General features: G+C 42.3%; 1 long non-coding RNA gene across 1 annotated transcript; it reads right to left on the reverse strand.

Annotated features, from left to right (window-relative positions):
• Positions 1-3,434: 3,434 nt before the first annotated feature.
• On the reverse strand, positions 3,435-6,574 carry LOC139563701 (uncharacterized). Its single transcript, XR_011672623.1, has 2 exons — positions 6,385-6,574; positions 3,435-4,972 (listed from the first exon to the last, which is right to left on the reverse strand). It is a non-coding gene; the product is annotated as an uncharacterized lncRNA (long non-coding RNA).
• Positions 6,575-8,881: the final 2,307 nt, after the last annotated feature.

Consider the following 8,881-nt stretch of genomic DNA (forward strand, 5'->3'; position numbering starts at 1 on the left):
ATTATTTAATTTGAAGTGTAATTATACCACCAGTCTGCAAAAGAAAAATGTGATTTCCCTTAAAATAATTTAATATAGTTTGAAATTTGAAAAAGGTCTCACTGTGTTTTGATATTAATCGAGATGCATTCCGGAAGAGCGAGGCATCCTACTGAGAATACATATTTAATAACTTGAAGAAATAGAGGGTTATATACACTACATTACCAAAAGTATGTGGACACCTGCTTGTTGAACATCTCACTGCAAAATCATGGGCATTAATATTGACTTGGTTCCCCCTTTGCTTCTATAACAGCCTCCACTCCTCTGGGAAGGATTTCCACTCGATATTGGAACATTGCTGCGGGGAATTGCTTCCATTCAGCCACAAGAGCATTAGTGATTTCGGGCACTGACGATGTTGGGCGATTAGGCCTGGATCTCAGTCAGAGATCCAATTCATCCCAAAGGTGTTCGATGGGGTTGAGGTCAGGGCTCTGTACAGGCCAGTCAAGTTCTTCTACACCGATCTCGACAAACCATTTCTGTATCGACTTCGCTTTGTGCACAGGGGCATTGTCATGCTGAAACAGAAAAGGGCCTTCCTCCAAACTGTTGCCACAAGGTTGGAAGCAAAGAATCATCTAAAATGTCATTGTATACTGTAGCGTTACCATTTTCCTTCACTGGAACTAAGGGGCCTAGCCCAAACCATGAAAAACAGACCCCAGACCATTATTCCTCCTCCACCAAACTTTACAGTTGGCACTATGCATTGGGGCAGGTAGCGTTCTCCTGGCATCTGCAAAATCCAGATTAATCCGTCGGACTGCCAGATGGTGAAGTGTGAAACACATTCTCATCACTCCAGAGAATGTTGTCCACATAATAACGTTATTTGAGCTTTACACCACTCCACCCGACGCATGGCATTGAGCATTGTGATCTTAGGCTTGTGTGTGGCTGCTCGGCCACACACAAGCTTTCTGACAAACAGTTCTTGTGCTGACGTTGCTTCCAGAGGCAGTTTGGAACTCGGTAGTGAGTGTTGCAACTGAGGACAGACAATTTTCAGGGGACCCGTTCTGTGAGCTTGTGTGGCCTAACACTCTGCGTCTGAGCCGTTGTAGCTCCTAGGCATTTCCATTTGACAAACTGACTTGTTGGAACGGTGGCATCTTATGATGTTGAAAGTCACTGAGCTCTTTAGTAAGGCCATTCTACTGCCAATGTTTTTTTTTGTGGAGATTGCATGGCTGTGTACTTTATTTTATACACTTATCAGCAACGGGTGTGGCTGAAATAGCCGAATCCACTAATTTGAAGGGGTGTCCACATACTTTCTTATATATAGTGTATGTAGCCAAGTGGCAAAAGCACATAACTGTATTCATTTATATCCACTAGATGGCAGTGTCCCTTTAAGAGAACAGTAAATAATGTGTGCAAAGTGTTATGGGATTGAGCCAGCACAGTGTGTAAGAGTGAGATCAAGCAATTAACTTGGAGAGCTGTTGTAATCATCTGCAATGTATAAGAATTTGTTTTGTAATATTTATGCCAGATGGTCATGTTAATACTTTCAGATTGACATGCGAATGTTAGCTTCTTGCTAGCTGAATACTAGTGCTCTCGGAACCACATTGTTCAGTTAATAACGTTATTTGAAGGGTTTGTAATTGTTCTATTTACATATTCTATTCATGCAAGCGTCCGTGTTTAGTATTTTGTTTCATTTTCAAAATGTAAACATATTTATATTGTTGAAATGTCATTTCCCTCAGTGCTGTATGGGTGAGATGAGGATCCACTGTTCCTTGTGGGGCTAGGATATCATGTGGACAGTCTGTAAGTATTCATGCTGTGTTTTATGACTTAATTTATTTAGACTTAATGCAAGAAGTCATTTTGTTTATTGTCATCTTGTACTCAGACGTTTGAAATGTAGAAAGTCTATTCTAACTGTGAACATTGTGGTCTTTGTATTTTCTGTTTTATTTTATAGAAAGCAGAGCCATTACCGTTTATGCATTTAACTTTTAACTTATTGTAAAAATTGTTTTATGCACTTTACTAACAGGTTTATTTCACTTGATGGTGATTCAGACTGAACTTTACTTTACGGTGACTTCACCTTGCAGTGATTTTCCTCCTACATTACCCTATTTGAAATGTAAGCTTCAACAGAATAAACAACCTCAAATTAGTTTTGCATCCTGTACTGGGTTTGATTTCGCCAGGCTACATACAGTATAGGCTGGTAACAAGAATGTGATTGTATCACAAACTGCAGAAGGAAAGAATAGCAAGCAGTTATTCAAGTAGTAGATACACACAAGTCACGCCCCACTGCAAGTATGCTCTGTAAAGATGTTGATTATGTAGAAATAACATACATACATAATCCCAGGGACATATTATTGACTTATTATTGACATATTATTGACTTTTATTGATGGACCCTTTTTTCCTTGAAAATCTTTTTTTAAGCATGCCGACATCCAAAATGTATTCATTATGTACTAGTCACACACTTCACTCAGAGCAATTCATTGGTCCACAAAACTGGGCCAAGTATTGTAAGGCACTCTGAGCTGTTCACAGCAGAGGCTACCTCACTGAGCTGAAACAGAAGACCTGCCACTGCTGTCAGCCTGTTCCTTGGTGCCACACTGGGCCAAAACGACAAGGGTCTCTGCACGGTCCACAATCTGGACTCCATTTAACCAAACGTAACAATTCTCTTGCACTTCACTTTTGTTCTGCTTTTTGTGGTTGACAGTCAGGTCAGGAAACGTATGGTTTTATGGAACAGTAGTTGTCTACCAGCCATTACATTTTGTATCTACCTCCCGTCTCTTACTAATTAAACTTAACTTTACATTTGCACAAACAATCCACCTCGCTCTCTTTCATCTACTTTTATTATTTTAAACAAACCTGCTCTCTTATCACCGTGACCTAGATGAGGTACTGGTGGTTGCAGCTGAAGTCAGTCAGTTACATCTTAATTTTCACAGAGCTAAATGGAGTTCAGTTCAAAGCTTTTCTCACAATGGGATTCACAGTGTGGAAGTAGGTATGAGGGGAGGAGATTGAGGGATGGAGCTCTTATAGCTAAACTCTCTTGTTTTATTTGCATATGTAATCCTCGTGGATCTTTGACATTGCTTGCCTGGAGTTTCAAGTGAGTAATTGAGCAGGAATTATCGGGCCGTGCCGGTAAACTGCTTGGAGTTCAGTCAAACCATACTGCAGATATGTTGAGTGATAAACATGTAACAGCTCTGTAGAGGACACAACTCTCTTGTTGTAGGTGGAATGGTTGCTGGTGTTTTAAAAAAATAAATAAAGTAACACTTTTTGGTATCTCTATGAGCCTTTGTTTATGAGCTTTACGGTGCATAAGAAATTACAGATCTTTAGTAAGTGAAATTGTTGAGACACAATGCTTACCAGTGGAGTGTGAATTTACTGAGACAAATCAAATCAAATGTATTGGTCACATAAACATATTTAGCAGATGTTATTGCGGGTGTAACTAAATGCTTGTGTTCCAAGCTCCAACAGTGCAGTAGTATCTAACAATTCACAACAATACACACAAATCTAAAAGTAAAATAATGGAATTAAGAAATAAATATTAGGATGAGCAATGGTGGATTGGCATTGACTAAAATACAGTAGAATACAGTCTATACATATGAAATGAGTATAGCAGTATGTAAACATTATTAAAGTGAATAGTGTTCCATTATTAAAGTGACCAGTGACTCCATTACTATGTATATAGGGCAGCAGCCTCTAAGGTGCAGGGTTGAGTAATCGGGTGGTAGCAGGCTAGAGATGGCCTTGAGATAGAAGCTGTTTTTCAGTTTCTCGGTCCCAGCTTTGATGCACCTGTACTGACCTCGCCTTCTGGATGATAGCAGGGTGAACCCGGCTGTGGCTCGGGTGGTTGATGTCCTTGATGATCTTTTTGGCCTTCCAGTGACATTGGGTGCTGTAGGTGTCCTGTAGGGAAGGCAGTGTGACCCCGGTAATTTGGAGACCTCTGGAGAGCTCTGTGGTTGCGGATGGTGCAGTTGCTGTACTAGGTGGTGATACAGCCCAACAGTATGGTCTCAATTGTGCATCTGTAAAAGTTTGTGAGGGTCTTACGGGTCAAGCCAAATTTCTTCTGCCTCCTGAGATTGAAGAGGCACTGTTGCGCATTCTTCACAACACTGTCTGTGTGGGTGGACCATTTCAGATTTTCAGTGATGTGTACGCTAAGGAACTTGAAGCTTTTCACCTTCTCCACTGCTGTCCCGTTGATGTGAATAGGGGTGTGCTCCCTCTGCTGTCTCCTGAAGTCCACGATCACTTTGTTTTGTTGATGTTGAGGGAGAAGTTATTTTCCTGGCACCACTTCGCCAGGACCCTCACCTCCTCCCTTGTTGGTAATCAGGCCTATTACTGTTGTGTTGTCTGCAAACTTGATTATGGAGTTGGAGGCGTGCGTGGCCATGCAGGCATGGGTGAACAAGGAGTACAGGAGGCTGAGCACGCATCCTTTTGGGGCCCCTATGTTGAAGATCAGCGAAGTGGAGGTGTTGTTTCCTACCTTCACCACCTGGGGGCGGGATTCAGACGGGGCGGGGTTCAGACCCAGGGCCTCGAGCTTAATGATGAGCTTGGAGGGCACTATGGTGTTAAAGGCTGAGCTATAGTCAATGAACAGCATTCTTACATAGGTATTCCTCTTGTCCAGATGGGGTTGTGCAGTGAGATTGTATCATCTGTAGATCTATTGGGGCGGTATGCAAATTGAAGTGGGTCTAGGGTGTCAGGTATAGGTGGAGGTGATATGATCCTTAACTAGCCTCTCAAAGCACTTCATGATGACAGAAGTGAGTGCTACATGGCGATAGTCTTCTAGTTCAGTTACCTTTGCTTTCGTGGGTACAGGAACAATAGTGGACATCTTGAAGCAAGTGGGGACAGCAGACTGGGATAGGGAGAGATTGAATATGTCAGTAAACATTCACATTTTTTGTGAGCTAATAATGGTCTGCTAATTAAAATGTTGAGACGTCTAGTGTATTTTTGGTATCAACAGTTTGACAAATACATTAAGAGTACATTTAAATGACAAATGATAAAGTGAACCAAAGTTGCTCATTGATGAAAGCCACTCGTCTGCTGTCAATACAAACAGGAAATAGCATTCTTAAACCATAACTTTCTGATTCGACCAGATAGAGAATATCAGAAAAATGCTGAATACAAATTATTTTTCACAAAGTATTATGCCAACAAATGAATGAATGTTAAACAAGGCCCTATTTCATGGGGAAATGAACTGCTGTTTAGCCCATGAGTTTCATTAGTTTACACTGTATACAGTGCCCAATAGCCTTTCTACTGCTATTTTGACTAATGAGATAACAGGATGTGCAGATTTTATAATTTGCATGTTATTCAATTTAGCGTCCTGGAGCTGGCACAACACAGTACTGCTAATCCTTAGTAAAGCCATGTCAAATCAGCAGTACAATATACACACAAACATGTATTTACAGTACTGTTATTAATTGGTGTGTTCAGGGTCGATAAAGTGCTTTATCCATCAGGGGAATGCTCCCTACATATTAACCGGAATGTTTACAGCAGAAAGCAAAACAGTGAACAATAGGCTTAAGAACCAAGATAGGTAACTGGTTGGATAGATGCCACCAGGGTACTCTGCTCCAGTCAGAGAGCAAGCAGACAACAGAGCACATGGGTTACCTATCTTGGTTCTTAAGCCTATTGTTCACTGTTTTGCTTTCTGCTGTAAACATTCCGGTTAATATGTAGGGAGCATTCCCCTGATGGATAAAGCACTTTATCGACCCTGAACACACCAATTAATAACAGTACTGTAAATACATGTTTGTGTGTATATTGTACTGCTGATTTGACATGGCTTTACTAAGGAAATAGCATCAAAGAGGGGGGCGCGGCTCTGTTGCGACCTGCAGTGTGTGTGACGTTTGGTGTGGCGTTATCTTACGTTTTTAATGTTATGTTTTTAATTTGTACACTTAGTGGCGTTATTTTATGTTTTTAATTTGTACACTTAGTTTACAAACATTCTGCCAACCATGGATTTCCAGTGGTGGGGTGTTGGACTGATCTTGTTGATCGTGTACATACCCGCTACGAACGGACTAAATAATGAAAACGCTGCTGGCAGCGGAATCCAATACAGCAGGGAGTTTTTACTACAATGCAACTCAAATACGAACGCGATGGATATCCCAATGGCCCATCTAATACCTGATTGTCTGCGGGTGGATTACAAACCCAAATGCAAACGTGGAAAACGCGGGGGAATCAGACAACGACTTAAAAAAATTAAGAACAAACTTCCCTTACCCACCACCTTGCTGATTAATGCCCAGTCACTGAGGGGGAAAGCGGATGAGTTGTCAGCGAATCTGCGCTTCCAACACGAATACCGGGAGGCCTGTTTGCTGGCATTTACTGAGACTTGGCTGGATGACAGAGTCCCGGACAGAGAAGTGGAGCCGGCCGGCTTCACCCTGGTCAGAGCGGACCGCGATCTGACAGTCACAGGGAAACTTCACGGCGGGGGCGTCTGCCTGCTTGTCAGGGACCAGTGGTGTAAATCGATCCTGGTAAGAGAGCGACTCTGTACCCCCGACATTGAACTGCTTTCTGTGTCACTGCGACCTTACTATCTGCCCCGTGAGTTCCCCCAATTGTTTGTTACCGTTGTGTACATTCAACCAAAAGCTAATATAACAAAGGCATCAGAGATTATTTATAATCTGTCACAGAAACTGGAATCCATCTCCCCCGACGCACCCAAATTTATTTTAGGGGATTTTAACAACTGTACCTTGCGCAAAGTCCTGCGCACATACCATCAGTATGTGAAATGTCACACTAGGAAAAATAGGACTCTTGATTTGTGCTATGGGACAATACCAAAGGCGTTCTCTGCCACCACCAGACCTCCTCTGGGGACATCAGACCACAATGTGGTCTACCTCAGGCCAACTTACTGTCGCCTCCTGGAGAGGGAGAAACCCACAGTTAAAACTGTCCAGATCTGGAATGACAACAGTATCACTTGTCTCCAGGGGTGTTTTGACTGTACAATGTGGGAGGTATTTGAGGACAGCAGCTCTGATCTGGATGAACTCACAGAGGTTATTTCAGACTATGTAAACTTCTGTGTTGAGTCAGTTGTGCCTACTAAGACCTGTAAAATCTTCCCTAACAACAAGCCTTGGGTATCAAAACATCTAAAATCACTACTTGATAGGAAGAAGGCAGTTTATGCTGGGGGTGATAGACAGGCTTTAAGAGATGTACAACGTGAGATAAAAAGACAGATACTGGTGGACAAGGAGGCATACAAGCAAAGGGTGGAGAGGACCCTCTCCTCAGGAAACGCAAGGGTGGCCTGGCAAGGGATTAAATCCATGGCTAGCGCCCCCCATATAGGCAGGGGAAAAACCAGTGTTGACCTTGGGGGATATGAGGGCCAGAACATGGCTAATGAACTGAATGTTTTCTTCTCAAGATTTGAATCAGACAACTTCGTGTCGGAGGTAAAACAAATGGAAGCATCATTACAAATGTTTGAGAGAGTTGTTGTTCAACAGTCTGATGTTCTAAAGTTGTTCAGGGGATGTAACACATACAAAAGCCCAGGCCCAGACAAAATAAGTGGGCATGTGTTAAAGCACTGTGCTGAACAACTGGCTGGTGTTTTTACAGACATTTTCCAATCCTCACTCAACCAGCAACACGTTCCAGTATTGTGGAAAAAATCAATAATTATACCAATTCCTAAAGTATCGAATCCCTCTGTGCTGAATGACTATCGCCCTGTCGCTTTGACATCCTTAGTTATGAAATGCCTTGAGAAAATTGTGAAAAGTCATATTCTCAGTGTCACCCAGAAGCTCCTCGACCCACTTCAGTTTGCCTATCAGACCAGCAGAGGAGTTGATGATGCCATTCTTACCCTCCTTAACATGGTCTATAGACATCTAGAAGGTACCAAATCCCATGTCAGGGTTCTGTTTGTTGACTTTTCTTCTGCCTTCAACACAATCCAGCCCTACATTCTGGCACAGAGACTCATTCGGGACTTTTCCTTAGATGGGGGGCTGGTTTTGTGGCTGTTGGACTTCCTGAGCCAACGCTCACAGCGAGTCAAAATAGGTCCCCATGTGTCGGATATACGCAATACCAATACAGGCTCTCCTCAGGGATGTGTTTTGTCCCCACTTCTGTACATCTTGTACACTAATAGTTGTACTAGTTCCCATACTGACAGACACCTCATTAAGTTCGCTGATGACACTGCCTTGATCAGCCTGTTGCATGATGACGAGGAACATCATGGCCCGGTCCTAGATGACTTTGTAGAGTGGTGTGAGGAATCACACTTGGTCCTCAATACCAACAAGACCAAAGAGATGTGCATAGACTTCAGGAAGCGTACAACACCTACCTCTGCAACATCTATCAGAGGTCAGAACATAGAAATTGTAGAGGAATATAAATATCTGGGTGTCTTTTTGGACAGTAAGCTTCAGTGGAGTAAATGTACAGACCAGATCTACAAAAAGAGCCAACAGAGACTGTACTTTCTAAAAAAGTTGGGTTCTTTTAATATAGACTGTACTATATTGACTCTGTTTTACAAATCCTTTATTGAGAGTATTTTAACTTTTTGTATTGTTTGTTGGTTTGGCAATGCCACTGTCAGTCAGAGAAACATGCTGAGAAGGATTATTACCACCGCAAGCAAGGTACTTGGAGTCAAACAGACAGGCCTGGATGAGATTTTTAAGGTCAGGGCCCTCCGTAAGGCTCACAAAATCATTTTAGA

Source organism: Salvelinus alpinus, chromosome 34, assembly GCF_045679555.1.
Source record: "Salvelinus alpinus chromosome 34, SLU_Salpinus.1, whole genome shotgun sequence".
NCBI lineage: Eukaryota > Metazoa > Chordata > Actinopteri > Salmoniformes > Salmonidae > Salvelinus > Salvelinus alpinus.